Here is a 6,854-nt window from a genome sequence, read left to right on the forward strand (position 1 = left end):
GGGACCATTCCCTGGAGAAGGATGTTATTCTTGGTAGGGTGGAGGGTCGACGAAAGAGGTGGAGGCCTTCAATGTGATGGATTGACATGGTGGCTGCGATGATGGGCTCAAGTATAGCAGGGATTGTGGGGCTGGCACGGGATCCGGCAGAGTTTCGTTCTGCTGTGCATGGGGTCGCTATGAGTCAAAAATGACTCGGTGGCACTTAACAACAACAACAATCCCGTACATATCCAGAAAATACATAGAGAGAATGCTCTTTAAAAATCTACAGTTGTTAACATGCTCAACTGCTAATTGAAAGTTAGAGATTCACATCCACAAGCCACTCTGAGGGAGAGTGATGTGGCAGTCTATTTCTATAAAGACTTACACCTTGAGAACCCCATGTAGAAATTCTACTCTCTCCCATAGGGTTGTTATGTGTCAGAATTGGCTCCATGGCAGTTAGTTTTGTACATATAGCATATATATCTCCTAAACATAGCAGCTTAAAACTACAATTATTTATGCTGCAAATGAAACTATAATTTTGCCAGATTTAATTAGGGACATCTCAGCTCTGCTCTATGCAGCATCACTGGTTCGGTTGGGAACTAGAAAATCCACTTACAAGGTAAGCCATTCACATAACTGAAAAATTGGTTTTGGCTTTCAGTAGGGCACTCAGGTATGATTGTGCATTGCAAGTTTCAATTTCTTTCCTTTGGCTTCATGGCTTTTGCACAGTATGGGGTTTATGTAATTTCACTATTAGAGTCATTTAAAAAAAAATCTATTTAAAACAGAAAATGAGTAGGCAAAGAGTCCCTGGTCCCTAGTAATTCTTAAATCCTTATAATCATTGTTGCCAGTTCCTTAATAAAAAATCTGAATACTCTTGCAATTGTACTCAAAGATACTGGTCTTTGCCTTCTAAATTTTTCTTGTTATACCATAACTTACTTTTTAGATCATCTAGAGTAATTCTGCCAGAAAAATTTCTTAGCTAAATATTGTGCATGTTCTATGAATTTTACTTGGATTTACTCCACTAGAAAAAATTAAAACTACCAAACCTTATAAGCTTTTTCAAACTTTGGGTTCCCTGTGATGTTGCTGAAGTACAGGGCCTTAAACTGTTGTTGTTTTTTTCCCAAAAAAAGTCTTATTTGTTGATTTTTGAACTGAAGAGAATCTGCAACACTCTTAAGGTTAAAAGAAGACCTTTTCTGTTTCAATGTTTATATAAGGCACTTCCTTAAATCACTCTAAAGTCTTAAGTACTATTTATATTTGATTTTTAGCCAATTTCTTTCTTAATTTGATACTTATTGCTCAGGAGAAACAATTTGATGATGATGATGATGATGATGATGATGATGATGATGATGATAATGATTATTTGAGTGAATGTTTACAAAGCAAATCCATTTTCCATGCAGCAGTTCATACACAATTTGTCACATCACACCGACTGCAATTTCCCACAGTGTAACAGCTCTCTTTCCAATTCCTCCCCATATAGTTACCTTTTCTCTGTGTCCTTCCCAATGCACTCCTACCCCCTGAGCCATCTCTCTGTGCATTCATTGCCATTCTTTTCTCCCATGACTGTTGTTTCCAAAGAGTGTATCTAACTAATGTAAATGTTCAACCCATATGTTGGTCTTTTATTTGACTGGAAGTCACGGGAGGCAGTTCAATTCCAGACCTAAAGGGCAGCCAAGGAGCCGTAGTGTCAGGGCTTTCATCAGTCTCTGTCAGACTGGCAAACCTGGTGTTTATTTTCATGATTTTGAGTTTTGATCCACATTGATCTCCCACTCTATCAGGGATCTCCTACACAGACCCCTTCCAAGTGGTAGACAGGGGTAGCCAAGCATAATCTAGTTCTTCTGGTCTCATGGTTGCATAGACATGATAGATCACATGGTCTACCAGTCCCTTGGACTAATTGTTTCCATGCATCTTTGGATTTCTTCATTCTTCTTTGCTCTGGATGAGGAGAGTCCCACCATTGCACCAAATGGCCCTTTGCAAGATTTTAAGATCCCAGTCACTACTCAGCAAAATAGGATGTGGAACAGTGATTTTGTGTAATACATTATGCCAATTGAGCTTAAAGTTCCCTGCAACCATGGTCCGTAGGTCCAACTTCTCACTCCCTCCAGGGAGCTGGTTGTGGCCAAGAAGTTACCACAATTTTGTCCCTTGTCAGCTCTACTATATACCTGGACACTCTCACAGAACCTATAAATATGTTTATAGAAATATTGGCTGCCAACCCTATACATGGTCATGGGCAGACCCTCCTCTGGCCTAGGCATACATGGTCATTCAGCCTGACTATCCAACTGTAAATGCTGGCCAACACTAGCAATGCAGTACTGTATGCACAAAAGGATTCATCTTTGTTGTTTGTACCTCCCATGTACTTCTCTATGTCTTCCTCTTCCTCAATGTGACTGTGTTAATCATTCATATTTCATGCATTGCCCTTCCCTTCACCCAAATTAATACTTGTTTAGAAGTGTTCCCTCCCTTCCTCTCCCACCCCAGATAAGCAACAAAGAAAGTTTCATTCCATATACAATTCCTTCCTTGACTACTTTTGAGAGTAGCAGACAAATAAAGTACTTGTCCTTCTGTGATTAACTTTTTTCACTTAGCATAATGTCCTCCAAGTTCATCCATGTTATGTGGTGTTTTGTAGATTCTGCATTATTCTTTAGGGTTACATAGTATTCCATTGTGCATATGTACCACAGTTTAGTTACCTATTCTTCTGTTGATGGACACCTAGGTTGTTTCCATCTTTTAGCTGTTGTAAATAGCGCTGCTATAAACATGGGTGTGCATGTATCTGTTCTTGTCCTGGTTCTCAATTTTTTTAGGATATTTACTTAGTAATGGGATTGCTGGGTCAAATGGTATTTCTAATTCTACCTTTTTAAGAAATTGCCATACTGTTTTCCACAGTGGTTTTACCATTTTACGGTCCCACCAGCAGTGTATGAGAGTCCCAATCTCTCTGCATCATCGGCAGCATTTTTTTATGTTCTATTTTGTTGAACTTTGCTATTAGTGCTGAGGCAAGATGGTATTTCATTGTTGTTTTGATTTCCATCCCTCTAAGGGTTAATGGTTGTGAACATATGTTCATGTGTTGGGTGGTGGCCTGAATATCCTCTTTGGTGATGTGTCTATTCTTGTCTTCTGCCCATTTTTTAATTGGATTGTCTTTTCAATGTTGAGGTAATGGAGTTTTCCATAAATTTTAGAGATAAGTTCCTTGTCAGAAATTTTGATGCCAATTTTTTTTTTTTTCCTCAATCTGTGAGTTCTCTTTTTACTCTTTGGAGAAGGCTTTTAAAGCACATACATATTTAATTTTTAGAAGGTCCCATTCATCTAGTTTCTCTTCTGATGTTTATGCATTCTGGGTTATTCCTGATACTCAATTTATGCCAAATATACTAAAACAAAACAAAAACAACAACAACAAAAAAAAACTCACTGGCAGTGAGTAGGATCTAACTCACAGCGAATCCTTCTTGGGTTTCTGACTCAGTATCAATACGGAAGTAGATAGTATCTAAATTTGACCCTATATTTTCCTTGAGGAACTTCATAGTTTTAGGTATCATGTTTAATTTAAGTCTTTGATCCTTCTGGAATTAGTTTTTGTTTAGGTATGAGGTACATATTTTGTTTCCCTTTTTTTTGCAAATGGATATCCAGTTTCACTAGCACCATTTATTAAACAAAGATTCTCTTCCTTATTTAATGGATTTGGCCCTTTGTTAAAGATCAGCTGATCATAGGTCAATGGATCCGTTTCTGGGTTCTTAATTCTATTCCATTGGTCAATGTTTCTGTCGTACAAATTCCAGACAGTTTGACTACTCTGGCTGTATAGTAGGTTTTGAGATCTGGGAGTATGCAGCCTCCTACTTTGTTCTTTTTCGATAGTTCTTTGCTTATCCAAGGTCTCTTTTTTTCCCAAATAAAATTAGTGATTGGTTTTTCCATATCCTTAAACAATGTTAATGGGTTCTAGATTAATTTGCATTGAAAGTATAGATTGCTTTGGGTAGAGTGAATATTTTCACAATGGTCAATTTTCTATCCACGAGCATGAGATGTTGTTTCATTTATGTAGTAGATTTCTTATGGTTTCTTGAAGTAGTGTTTTGTAGTTTTCTTTGTACAAGTATTTTGAGTCCCTGGTAAGATTTATTCCCAAGTATTTTATATTTGGGGTAGCTATTGTAAATGGTATTTATTTCCTTATTTCTTTTTCAGCAATCTCTTTGCTGGTGTAGAGGAATCCAACTGATATTTGGATATTGGTCTTGTATCCTGCCATGATACTAAATCTCTCAGTTAAAGTATTTTTTATACTGAGTCTCTTGGATTTTCTGTGTATAGGATCATATAATCAACAAATTGGAATAGTTTGACTTCTTTCTTACCAATTTGGATGCCTTTGATTTCCCTTTCTTGCCTTGTGGCCCTGTCTAGGACTTCCAGTACAATGTTGAATAGAAGTGGTGATAGATGACATCCTTGTCTAGTTCCTGTTCACAAGGGGAATGGTTTCAGTCTCTCTCCATTGAGAATAAAGTTGGCTGTTGGTTTTAAATACATGCCCTTTATTATGTTGACAAATGCCCCTTCTAATCTTATTTTGAAGAGAATTTTTGTCAGGAATGGGTTTTGCATTTAATCAAATACCTTTTTTGAATTAATTGATATGATCATGCCATTCTTTTCCTTTGTTTTATTTATGTGATGGATGCTGTGGATTGTTTTTCCAATGTTGAACAATCATTGCATTCCTGGTATGAACCCTACTTTGTCATAATGCATTGTTTTTTTGGTATGTTGTTAGAGTCTAAAGTCTAAGATTTTGTTGAAGATTTTTGCATCTATATTCATGAGGGGTACTGGTCTATAGTTTTCCTTTTACTGATGTCTTTGGCTGGTTTTAGTGTCAAAATTATACCTGCTTCATAAAATGAATTTGGGAGAATTCCATCCTTTTCTATATTTTGGCATGGTATGAGTAGGATTGGTATCAGTTCTTCTCTGAGTGTTTGGTATAATTCTCCATTGAAACCATCTGGGCCAGGCCTTTTTTGGTTGGTAATTTTTTTATGACCTCTTCAATTTCTTCTTTTGTTATGGGTCTGTTTAATTTTCCCACCTCACTTTGTGTTAGTTTAGGTAAGTAATATGTTTCTAGATATCTATAAATGTCTTCTAGATTTTCAAATTTGTTAACACTATAGTTCTTCATAGTATTCTGATACCATCTTTTTATCTCAACTGGTTGTGTTGTGATGTTGCCCAATTTGTTTCTTATTTATGTTATTTGCATTCCCTCCCTCTTTTCCTTTGTTAAATTTGTAAGTGGTTTGTCAATTTTATTAATCTTTTTAAAAAAGTGACTTCTAGTCTTGTTGATTTTTTCTATTATCTATTTTCTGTTTCATTTATCTCTGCTCAAATATATATTATTTCTTATCTTCTGGTGACTATAGGCTTTTTTGCTGCTCTTTTTCTTATTGTTGGAGATGTTCGTTTAAGGTGTTGATTTTGTCTCTTTCTTCTTTTTTCATGTGTGTATTAGTGTAAATTGGCCTCTGATCATTGTTGCTTTTGCTATGTCTCAAAGATTTGGGTACATTTTGTTTTCATTCTTATTTGACTGAAGGCATTTTTTACTTTCATATTTTATTTCTTCTATTACCCAGTTGCTTTTAAGGAGAGTGTTATCCAGTTTCCATGTGTTTGTTCTTTTTCCATTGATCTTCATATTGTTGAGTCTTAATTTTATAACATTGTGTTCTGAGAAGATGCTTTGCAGTATTTAAAGTTTTTAAATTTTTGAAGGCTTGCTTTATGGCCTAATATAAGGCTGATTGTGGAGAATGCTCCATGTGCACTGGGAAAGAATGTATAATGTGCTGTGGTTGGGTGAAATACTCTGTAGATGTCTATGACTTCAGGTTGGCAGATTGCATTTTTTAGTTCTTCTGCACCTTTGTTCAGTTTCTTTCTATTTGTTCTCTTTTTCATTGAAAGTGGTGTATTAAAGTCTCTGGTATGATTGTGGAGTCATATATTTGTCTTCTCAATTCTGTTAGAGTCTGACTTATGTATTTGGGGGCTGTTTCGTTGGGTCCACATATTTTAATTTTGGTTATGTCCTCTTGTTCAGTTGATCCTTTATCCATTATAGAATGTCCTTCCTTGTCTTTTATGGTAGTTTTTGTCTTAAAATCATTTTTATCAGAAATTAATATTGCTACTTCTCCTCCTTTTTGATTGTGATTTTCTTAATATATATTTTGCCAACCTTTGATTTTTACTCTATTTTTGTGTTTGTCTCTATGTATGTCTGTTGTAGACAGCATATTGAAGGGTAATGTTTTCTTATTCAGTCTGCAACTCCCCATCTCTCGCTCTCTCTTTTATTTATTTATTTTCATTTTATTGTGATTTGGGTGAAAGTTTACAGAACAAATTCACTTTCCATACAGCAGCTTACTTACATTTTGTCTATTGATATTGACTACAATTTCCCACAAAGCCACAGCTCCCCTCCCACTTCCTCCCCATAGCTACTTCTTCCCTCTTCTCTCTCTCATGCACTCCTGCCTGCAGAGCTGTCTCCCTATGCATACACAGCCCTTTTATTCTCCCATGATTGATCTCTCCAAGAAGTACATCTACCTAATGTAAATGTTCAGCTCATATGCTTGTCTTTTGTTTGGCCAGAAATCACAGGAGTGGATTCAATTCCAGGCTTGAAGGGCAGCTAGGGGCCATAGTCTCAGTGGTTCAATCAAGCTCTATCAGACCAG

The sequence above is a fragment of the Orycteropus afer genome, unplaced genomic scaffold, assembly GCF_000298275.1.
Source record: "Orycteropus afer afer isolate SDZICR_OR568_19922 unplaced genomic scaffold, OryAfe1.0 scaffold00840, whole genome shotgun sequence".
Lineage (NCBI taxonomy): Eukaryota > Metazoa > Chordata > Mammalia > Tubulidentata > Orycteropodidae > Orycteropus > Orycteropus afer.